Genomic DNA, 11,776 nt, shown 5'->3' with positions numbered 1-11,776 from the left:
TTTTTGGTGGATAAATCTTTGGCAGGGCTCTGCCCCACCTGCCCGGGTGAACCAGCCGCGCCTGATTGAGACTCTATTGAGGATACTTGTGGCTACCGTCACTGAAAACAGTTATCTGTCTACGGCAGCTATATAATACTTCTTTTCAAGCATGCGCGCTTCGGCAGCACATATACTAATATTGGAACGATACAGGGGAGATTAGCATGGCCCCTTAAAATTGGAACGATACAGGGAAGATTAGCATGGATGGCCCCTGAGGTTATCAATCTTCTCTGTATCGTTCCAATTTTAGTATATGTGCTGCCGAAGCGAGCACGAATGAAAGGAAAGGACGACTGTTATATAGCTGCCATAGTAGGCTACGGTAACTGTTTTTGGTGACCGTAGCCACAAGTATCCTCAATAGAGTCTCAATATATGGGTATTTACTCTAAAGAGTTTTGCCCTTTAGGATAGCACTTTCAAAACAGTCAGGATTTCACACAGCACAACTCTTTTAAAGTAAATCTATTCTCAGTGTTGGAGCCTTACTTTTGGAACACTTTCACCTTTCAGAAGTGGAATATTCCCAAATACATAGGGGTGATTTTGGAATATACACTCGGCATCCTGGTTCATTCTCACAGGCTCCTGTGTCGAACTAGCGAGACGTTTCTGTAGAGCCAGCTCTGCATGTAGCTAACTGCGAATGGCACATACGTCATGACGCCACACCCACCCTCTCTCAGGCCACCAGCAGCAGACTTGCATAATATCCACAATGCACCTTGAGTTACATGGGCAGAAAAAAAACAAAAATAAAAAACATTCATCAAAAAAAAAAAAAGAATGAAAACAATCAGTTTTTGATGACAGATTATTTTTCTCTTAAGGTATGTTAGAATCACCACTCTTTAGGGTAAATACACTTATATGGAGACCAGTAGCGGCTCCTGGGTTGAAAAATAGGTAGGGCAGATTATTTGATGATCGCATTGAAACAGATTAAAATTTTTATATTTTGCACCGTCCCAGATAGTTAGAGCCCAGGAAGACCACTGTGAGCGGACCGTGGAGGTTTTGTTCATGTTTAGGTTACGGGCAGATTTACATAGAAAAACAGCGGGGCACTGTGCAATTTCGGCAGGGCAGCGAGGTCAGCCGCCCTACCTGAAATATTTAACGTTACTGTACACTGTACTATAATACTTCTTTTCAAGCATGTGCGCTACGGCAGCACATATACTAAAATTGGAACGATACAGAGAAGATTAGCATGGCCCCCAGGATGAGGCAGATTCGTCAAGCGTTCCGTGTTTTCATTCATTTTTTTTCCCGTCTGAGTTAACTGGTAGGCCCAATAGTGAGAATTTAGCTAAATTTGAGATTATCGTATTTTTGCAGGCAAATGATCACTTACTTTCAGACCTTTCAGAAGTAGAGTACTGAAAAAGAGCACCTGATGGAGCTGTTGTAGATACAGTGTCAGCTGATGAATTAGGCAGAACATTCTGAGCCATTTCTCCCTTTTGTGATGTAAACCTATGTGCGATGTATAAATTTAAGCAATTCTACTGTTTCCTGGATATGCTTTTGATAAAATCATATCTAAAATTATTCTAATACATTTATTAAACTCTAAAATCTGAATTCCCTCACCTCCAGCTCTTGCCTGAAAACCACCTGAGAAATGGTTGGTGCGTGATGGTGGAAGGGAGGTGTGGGATGGGGGAGGTCGCTGGACAGATCACTGAGGGTTTCACATAGCACAGCCCTTTTAAAGAAAGTCTATTCCCGATTCAGTCTCACAGGATCCTGTGTCCAAGCAGCGAGGCATACCGTGTTTTCTCCCTCTTCCTCTATTGAGGCACCCTGCTGATCCTATCTTTAGAATTCCAATGTGAAATCCGACACTGCGAGACCTTTCTCTGGAGCCATGTGGCCAGTGGCTAACTACGACACATACGTCATGATGTCACACCCTCCCTCTCTCAGGCCACCAGTAGCAGCTGTGGCGGCAGGCTGCAGTCTGCATATTACCCACAATGCACCTGGAGTTACATGGCAGAAAAAACAAAAATCAAGAAATTCATTAAAAAAATTTTAAAAAAATAACAATACATTTTTAATAACAATTTATTTACTTTTATTCACTCTAACATTTTAAAGTATGTTAGAATCACCACACTTTAGACTAAATACACATATATTGAGACTCTATTGAGGATACTTGTGGCTACCGTCACTGAAAACAGTTGTCAGCCTACGCCACCTATATAGCGGTTGTCCCCCCCTTCCTTTCGTGCTCGCTTCGGCAGCACATATACTAAAATTGGAACGATACAGAGAAGATTAGCATGGCCCCTGCGCAAGGATGACACGCAAATTCGTGAAGCGTTCCATATTTTCATCCATTTTTTCCAGTCGGAGTCAACTGGTAGGCCCAATAGTGAAAATTTTGCTAAATTTGAGATTATCGTATTTACGCAGGCAGATGACCACTTGCTTTCAAACCTTTCAGAAGTAGAATACTCGCCTGGAATTTATAATTCCAGAGTACTATGCAAATATACTTTGCTTTAGCCTCACAGGATACAATCACATTAGCATTACAGAATGTAATTCAAATGTGTCTTGATTAGACCTCACAGGTTAAATTCCATCAATTCCTAAATTTATGTTTTATGGTCAGTCCTGTTTTGGCTGAATATTCACCATTTTTTATGTTATTACACATTTTTTAAAAATGAGGTTAGGGTTAGGGTTAGGGTTAGGATGCACGCAAAACAACGCAGGTGCACACACAATTCAGTGAAAGAGATTGCTGAACATTCTGATAAATGTATTTTACCATTATTATTTCTGTGTGGATATAGGTGGATTTATTATCTCCTCCACAGGTGACTTTTTTTTTACTGTTTTGAGTGGATATTTTTTGTAAAGGTAGTATCAGGAATGTAATCCGTACATCATTTTGCAGTTTGGCTCTTTTGCAAAATGGAAATTCTGTTGACACGGCTTTGTTAGCTGTTTTGAGTACGTGGGACTTAGTTTGCAGGAATGTGCCAAAATCAATTGAAAACAGAATTTTCAATGCTGGCACTAGTCTTCCATCTTGTGGGTGTGTATGGGTACTGCAGCATTGAAATAGTGACATTTACCAGAAGATGGCAGTAAAAGCCCACTGCTGATATCTAATTTTAATGTTGCGCCTTTTTACCTTTGCTTTTTACGCCAGATTGCCCCTCCGACCCTTTACGAGCCACGCTCTTGCTGCAGTTCCACAATTTCGCCACAGATTTACATAGAAAAACAGCGGGGTGCTGTGCAATTTCGGCAGGGCAGCGAGGTCAGCCGCCCTACCTGAAATATTTAACGTTACTGTACAGCAGCTACGGTGGAGGTGATCAGCGAGATCTCTGCGAGAGAAAAAAAAACTCTTTTTCAAAACTTCTTTACAAATTACAAAGAAACATGACACATTGGTGTACTTTTCTCGCTGATTACATCCACAAGCAACATTTCATTTCAAATTTATATTATGGATCCATTTTTTTTGGTGGATAAATCTTTGGCAGGGCTCTGCCCCACCTGCCCAGGTGAACCAGCTGCGCCTGATTTAGACTCTATTGAGGATACTTGTGGCTACCGTCACTGAAAACAGTTATCTGTCTACGGCAGCTATATAACACTTCTTTTCAAGCATGCGCGCAAGATTAGCATGGATGGCCCCTGAGGTTATCAATCTTCTCTGTATCGTTCCAATTTTAGTATATGTGCTGCCGAAGCGAGCACGAATGAAAGGAAAGGACGACTGTTATATAGCTGCCATAGTAGGCTACGGTAACTGTTTTTGGTGACCGTAGCCACAAGTATCCTCAATAGAGTCTCAATATATGGGTATTTACTCTAAAGAGTTTTGCCCTTTAGGCCAGCACTTTCAAAACAGTCAGGATTTCACACAGCACAACTCTTTTAAAGTAAATCTATTCTTAGTGTTGGAGCCTTACTTTTGGAACACTTTCACCTTTCAGAAGTGGAATATTCCCAAATACATAGGGGTGATTTTGGAATATACACTCGGCATCCTGGTTCATTCTCACAGGCTCCTGTGTCGAACTAGCGAGACGTTTCTGTAGAGCCAGCTCTGCATGTAGCTAACTGCGAATGGCACATACGTCATGACGCCACACCCACCCTCTCTCAGGCCACCAGCAGCAGACTTGCATAATATCCACAATGCACCTTGAGTTACATGGGCAGAAAAAAAACAAAAATAAAAAACATTCATCAAAAAAAAAAAAAGAATGAAAACAATCAGTTTTTGATGACAGATTATTTTTCTCTTAAGGTATGTTAGAATCACCACTCTTTAGGGTAAATACACTTATATGGAGACCAGTAGCGGCTCCTGGGTTGAAAAATAGGTAGGGCAGATTATTTGATGTTCGCATTGAAACGGATTAAAATTTTTATATTTTGCACCGTCCCAGATAGTTAGAGCCCAGGAAGACCACTGTGAGCGGACCGTGGAGGTTTTGTTCATGTTTAGGTTACGGGCAGATTTACATAGAAAAACAGCGGGGCGCTGTGCAATTTCGGCAGGGCAGCGAGGTCAGCCGCCCTACCTGAAATATTTAACGTTACTGTACACTGTACTATAACACTTCTTTTCAAGCATGTGCGCTACGGCAGCACATATACTAAAATTGGAACGATACAGAGAAGATTAGCATGGCCCCCAGGATGAGGAAGGGGAGTGTTTTTCGCGGCGGCGGCCCCCACGCCCGTGCTCCGCGCCCGTGCTCCGCTCCCCTCGTTTTGCGCCCGCCCCGCCCCTCCGGCGGCCACCCCCTGATGCCCCGCTTATTTTCCCCGATGTCCCGCGGCGGAAATTGGAACGGACCGGACGGAGGGCTCGTCAAATCTAAGGGGGGCGCCCTCGTCGTCACCCGCCGGAGTGACGTCGCCCTCCTCGGCGACGTCTCCCGCCTGAGGTTTTTTTTTCCTTTTCATTTGAATAAAGGCGCGCGGCCGGCTTTTTTGCCCCCGCTTTAAAACAAAGGCGTGTAAAAGCACTGTATTCACGGTTTTGCTCAGTCCCGATTTGAATTTTAAGAACCAGAATTGGTAGTAATGTTCCCTTTCGAATTATGTAGGCTTTTCTCCCCGATTTGAATTTTAAGAACGAGGAGTAAAACGCCTTTCGAATTATTTCTTTCAATGAAGGAAGGAAGGAAGGAAGGAAGGAAGGAGACAAGGTTTAAAGCAATGAACCAAACGTTTATTATACTATACTACAGCATGTACACTGATAAAAATATACATGTAAAAATGTAAAATTAAAAATGTAAATTTAAAAACACACAAAGGAACTATTTACAGATACACTGCCTTTTTTCACTTCCCCTCACTCCTCTTTTCAGCCAGCCACAGCTCCACAGTTTTGCAGCTGTAGAGAGCACAGAAGTGCTCCCCGCGATACTGACTGTGGCCATAGTCCTTTTGCCGCGGCTGGCCACAGAGCTGGCAGATCCTAAGTTTGTGGGCCTTCCGCTTTTTCTTCTGGGGTGACGCGGGGCTCTCGTCTCTCTCTCGCTTCTCCTCTCTCTCCCACCTCTTTTTCATGTTCCAGGCTGACGTCCTGGGGATCTTGCCGGCGTCCTCCGGGCCAAGCTGATCCTTTAGCATTTGCCGAGCCGTCCGTCCTCCGGGGCCCGCTTCCACGGCACAGTAAAACTGGCCCCTGAAATAGGCGTGCCCGCTGTCCGGGGTCCGCGGCTTCCCGCAGATGAGGCAGGGATCCCCGGGCTGGCTCTGCTGCTTCCCCCTGGCGCTGCGCAGGAGCTCCAGGTCCTTCTGTTTTTGCACCTTCCGCCTGTATATTGTGCTTCTGGTGGGCACCCGTTCAGAAACACCCGCCGCCGCTGGCTCTGCTGCAGCTGCCGCCGGTGCTGGCTCCTCTGCTGCTGCTGCTGCTGCCGCCGCCGCCGGCTCTGCTGCAGCTGCCGCTGGTGCTGGCTCCTCTGCTGCTGCTGCCGCCGCTGCTGGCTCTGCTGCAGCTGCCGCTGGTGCTGGCTCCTCTGCTGCTGCTGCCGCCGCCGCCGGCTCTGCTGCAGCTGCCGCTGGTGCTGGCTCCTCTGCTGCTCTGCTGGCTCTGCTGCTCTGCTGCTCCTCTCATCTGCCTGCAAAAATACGATAATCTCAAATTTAGCTAAATTCTCACTATTGGGCCTACCAGTTGACTCCGACAGAAAAAAAAAATGAATGAAAATATGGAACGCTTGCGCAAGGATGACACGCAAATTCGTGAAGCGTGACTATGTGACAATTTCCAAAAGGGCAAAAACAACAAATCAGTGATTTATGGAAAAATATGATACCTCTAGTATTTTATGCTTATTTAACAGGTAGTATTATGTATGCATTTTTGACTGTGTTCTAGGGACTGTTTTATTGTAGTATACTTGGCATCAGATTGCCATCAGAAGTTAACTTGTGGTAGGGCTCAAATAGTGTTATGCTCACACTCACTGGTCTGGGAGTGTTGTTGGTCTGACACTGTTCCTTATCTAAATTAATGGAAAAACTTCTCTTCTATTGTGCTGGAAGTCACGTATGCTGAATGCATGTAATGTAATGTAACATTATTCAGAAGCTCTACTTCTGAAGTTTTGGAGATAGTTAAGGAAATGACTCCAAATATTATAAAATCTCTTTTCTGACCCCCATAAAGAGTAACAGATCCTCTGAAGTTGAAAATGTGACATTATGTCTGACATTATTCCACTGGGAGTGTGTTAGTGGGTCAGTTTCCTTCTACTTAAGAAGTATTGCACGATGTACCAAAAGGGAGGTAAATCAGGACTTTGATTGTTGATTGTTGTGGATAACCACAACATAGCTATGCAACATGCAACATAGCTCTCTTGAAATCAGCTTTTGTAAAGCAACACAAAAAATACATTTTATTTTTCACCATACTCAAAGTTGTAATAAAGAGTTGTGATTTATGTTTTACATTAACCTTAAATTTCATCATACACACACACACACACAATTCAGTGGAAGACTGCATATTCTGACACGTATTTTACGATTATTATTCCTATGTGGATTTCGGTGAATTTGTTCTCTCCTGGACAGGTGACTTTTTATTGTTTCAATGCAGATGTTTGTTTTATATAAAGGTAGTATCATAAATATAAACAATACACAATTTTGAATTTAGCTATTTTGCAAACTGAAAATTCTGATGAGACGGCTGTGTTGGACTCCTAACCAAATGAGTGTGCTGTTAAGTGGAGCAAAGCCCCATACCTAAATTACTCAACAAATGTACTGCAGAGTAGGCCTCAATAGGTGCATAGTAGGTGCTAGTTCCAAAATGTGTGCTCTACAGTGTATAAAAAGCATTGTATTTATGCCCTGCAGTCCCCACCTGTGGTGAGATGGCTAATAACACCTTAATAAAAATAGAAAATAATAAAAAAATAAAAATAAAACATCCTCAGCCAGCATTTTGAAATCCAATGCTTTTATTTGCATTTGTGTGTTTGTTTATTGAAAAAACACAACAACAACAATAGAAAACCAGTCAATGGGGGATATATACGGGGAAACGGGTCTTAATCGGCCGTTTACCTTTTACTGTTTGTCGTTTGAGCGCACCCCTCCTGCTGTGATCTTGTGTTATTAATGCAGACATTACAATGTGTGTATGAGAGATGGCTAATAGCACCTTAATAAAAAGAACTCCTCAGACAGCATAGCGCTGCAGGTGGCCACTACAGCAGCGCAGCGCCTGGCCCGCTCCCTCCGCTGCTGCCACAGCACGCTCCTTATTCCACCTCACCAGGCCCTCCAGCAGAAATGCCTGTGAGCACAATGCCCAGGGCCAGAAAACGCTTCAGCTCGGTGAGGTAGTGCACGGACCGCTGCATCAAGGCCTCACTGTGCTGCTTGCACACTGTGGTGTACAATTTGGTGGCACTGTTCCCCAAAGCGCACTCCCTCAGCATCCTGACCGCCTTCAGGTCGCAGGAGAACCTGCACAACAGCGTAACACAGGTACATGCTGCCTGTGCTGCTACACGTACTGCAGTTTTGCCTAATGCAGTCAGTCAACACATTTATGATCCCTTGGACTCAGTTGATACAAGATGAATGATATTCATTCAAACAATTTCCTGACTTTGGTTGAGATAAAACTGTTCAGATATTCACTGTACATGGCACTCCGGGTGTGTTTCTGTTATAACCATTTATGTAAACACATAATCATGGAGATAATAGTACCCTACATTAAGCTTAACTAGCAGTATGCTTTTTCTCTAGATGGCACTGACATATCAGTGCAAAAGACAGCATTCGCACTGGAAATAGTTTATTTAGTTCTATCTCATTTTTTCTCAATTTCTGCTGTGTAATTTTGCTCAAAGGCAATTAATGTAATGGCTAAATGATCCATCTGTTTAGAGTACAACTTCCCATGCACGTTATTTACTCTATACAAACCTAGCCTCTAAGGGCTTTGGAAATGTCTGTAGTCTCGTTTCAGTGCTTCATCACAGTGCTCACCTCCAGTTGTTCTTCATCAACTGTCATTTGAAGGAGGCCACAGACTGAGAAAGCCATGGTTTGACTCCAGCCTTCCACTCCACTGAAAGCTGAAATACCTGCGGTTCCACCAGGCAGTTCACCATGAAACCCAGGGGGGTGGAGGTGATCCCTTATCTCAGTCACATCACGGACTGGTTACTCTCCATTCTGTAGCTCATGACATTACCATTGCATCTCTGTGGATGTGGGTCATGTCCTTTCTGTCTTCTGTTGAGCTCTGTACCAAGGAAGGGACCTATAAATAGTTTATAAAGTATAGTTTCTTTTTCAAAAGAAGAAAAACACTATTTGAAAGCTGACAGATTTTTTGAATATTTCCATTTTATATAATCTGAGTACTTGAAATATCTTGAATTTTCAATTTTCTGCTTGTTATTATCATTAGGGTTAACAGGTTCATTTGAGTTTCTCCTGCAATGTTTTTGATTTTTAAGATTTCCGGTCATTTCATTTTTCTTCAAGATCAGAATCTGTAAAGACTTAAGATGTTTTTACTTTAAGATGGTCATGTTGTAAACACGGGAAAGAATACATTATATTCTCATCATTATGCATGTATTGTGAATTCGTTTTACAACATCCCTACGACATATATATATACATATATACATATACATATATATACATGAATCTTATTCAGCAGAAACAATTTCCATACTAAAGAAATACAGAAAAATATTCAAAAGAGTGTTATTGAAAACTGAAATGCAAAACACTAAGAGGTGGAGATTGGGAGGGAGGTACCTCAAACAGCTGACAAGACAGGGTGGAGGTTTATGTGGAGAAAGGTTGTTTAGCAGGTTTGGGGAGTAGCATAAGGAGTAGTTTAAAGACACAGAGTTTGCTGAGTCAGCTTGATCAGAGACTTTCCAAATCACCTGTCCTTTAATTGCTGTACAAGATGTGCCTAAAATCTATTTTAAACCTGCTTTTTTCTTTGTCTCTTTGCAGACACTGTAAAAGAATGCAACTTGACATGCACCTGAATACATGCATATATTCCAGTCTGTGGACTGTTTTATTGTCAGCTCTGCCTGGTACCAGCAGTTGCTATGGCAGCCCCTGTAATAAAGCTTGTCTGAATAACAAAAGTCTGTGGTGTGGTCTTGTAAGACTCCACCTGCTTCCATACCTGAGAGCTATAAGCAGACTGGTTCACTTAGTTCTTGATCAGGGGGAGGTTTCCATTTTTTTCTTGTGCTTAAAGATGCTATGACCCTCCTATAGCTACTAATGTTGACACATTTGCAAGCGAGCTATGAAGGGAGTTGCTGACCTGCAGACCCACCATGCTAGCATTCAGAATGAATTCACTCAATGATGATTCACTCAAGCTTATCCTTAGGGGGGCTGTGCTACTGTACCATTAAGTACAGGTATAGTCATAATTACACAGAATTAAGCCCAATCTTAGTGTTCTTTTCACCCTCAAGGTACTTGGCAATTTTGGCAAAAAAAACTATCCTGGAGTTTACTTTGCCAAGAAAAATCAGTAGAATAAAAAATTATAAATTTGATTATTTCTTCCCAAAATGAAGAGACAGTTTACTGTCTGAAGGTTATTTCCCCTTGTTCCTATGTAGCATGAGCAGACTAGTTGCATTTACATTTATGTTTTCTCACTTAGCAGACACTCTTATCCAGAGCAACATCTAAGATGAGTGCTTTTAACATTCAGTTTACATTTTTGACACCCGATAGATGCTCCTGTATGCAAAACAGCATCATTTTAGCTTTGAGGAAACAGCAATTTAACGTTAAAAAAATATAGCAAATGGTCTTCCCAGTGGTCTTTCTTAACAGACTCCCTCTCAGCTGAGTCTCCATACAAGAAGGCTGAGAAACAAGGCTGCTGTTTTCACTTCTGCTTCAGCGTAGACGATTTGCTAATGAGCAAATGAGCGGCCAGCTGAGAGAAAGGAGCCTAAACTCCTGACTAATTGGAATAGCAGTTAGAATGCACTTGTGAAACTCATCAAGGTAAAACAGGTGGTCTCCTACCAGTCAAATAAGATTGTATCCACTGTAGAGACTTACCATTTAAACCCATAGCTTAAAGTTTGAAATATCTCAATATCTCATGATTAGATGTATCAGAGGTGATCTGGAAATCAGGTGTAACCATCCAACGGTAATTTTCTTTCTCAATTTTTTTTAAGACAAAACCTGTCAAAGAGGAAACCACTGTGTAGAGGGAAATTTATTAGGCTATATTAAGACATAGTTTCACATTAAAAATGTGGATATTTGAGCAAGTTTGACAGAAGAGGTCTGTGTCTTTGAATACATGAATTCACTTTAAGTAAATAAAGTATAAATAAAATAGCCCACACGTTTTTGATTAATAAAATCTTTTCTTGAGTACTCGTTTACACTGTTTGACCTTCAGTTAGTTAATTATGGAAGCTTTCTTGGATAAGCCACTTTTTTAAAAAAATATCAGCTCACTGCAATATGCTGGCATATATGTACATTCATGCTTACCGTTACGTTAAAGAAGAAAATGTTCTTCTTTACTCTTAGTTGGGAGACATGTCTTTGTTGTTCGTCCGCATGGTTTTTAAAAGGTTGGGAACCAATGCATAAAGGTATTGATAAGATGTGGTTAAGGTAGGTAACCAAATGAGACAGTTTTCATTTGTAATAAATTACAGGCGGGAGTGGCAACCTGCTAGCTAGTTCTGCTGGACTGTCATGTATACACAGGATGGCCGTGCAGTCAGGTTCCATCCTGAAACGACACACCTCCCATCAATCACCACTAAGACTAACGCAGAGCCAGGAAATCCTGACCCTGTAGTGCTAGGAATCTTTCTGGCTCTAATAAAAAAAAAAAAATCCAAGTCGTTTATCACACAGTTGGACCGACTACAAAATCAGATATATATATTCAAGTCGCACTTGAATATACTTTAGGTACTCAGCATTTCACCGTTCAGTTATGAATCCCCTGCATTAATAAAACGTGACAGTTGATCCGGTTATGTATTTAAAAGCTCGCATGGAACAAAAACCAAACCCATCCTCTATCAAGGAACTCGGAGTCTCCCTTTAACAGCGGCGGAGGGAACGCCTGCTGGCCCGCAGTCAAGCATCCGGTTCTTGAGGCCGTTTGAACAGGCTGAAACCCGATTGGCTGAAATCGGGCATACAGTAGTGGGCTGATGCCTTC

General features: G+C 42.2%; 1 non-coding gene and 2 pseudogenes across 1 annotated transcript; all 3 read left to right on the top strand.

The window, feature by feature from the left end:
* The first annotated feature begins 1,205 nt into the window (after positions 1–1,205).
* Positions 1,206–1,303, top strand: LOC118786332 (annotated as a pseudogene).
* A 981-nt stretch (positions 1,304–2,284) lies between these two features.
* On the top strand, positions 2,285–2,391 carry LOC118786325. Its single transcript, XR_005005325.1, has one exon. It is a non-coding gene; the product is annotated as a U6 spliceosomal RNA (small nuclear RNA).
* A 2,272-nt stretch (positions 2,392–4,663) lies between these two features.
* On the top strand, positions 4,664–4,749 carry LOC118786334 (annotated as a pseudogene).
* Positions 4,750–11,776: the final 7,027 nt, after the last annotated feature.

The sequence above is a fragment of the Megalops cyprinoides genome, chromosome 11 (assembly GCF_013368585.1).
Source record: "Megalops cyprinoides isolate fMegCyp1 chromosome 11, fMegCyp1.pri, whole genome shotgun sequence".
NCBI lineage: Eukaryota > Metazoa > Chordata > Actinopteri > Elopiformes > Megalopidae > Megalops > Megalops cyprinoides.
Note: the sequence above shows the minus strand (reverse complement) of the source record. Positions and strands in the feature narration are given on the sequence as shown.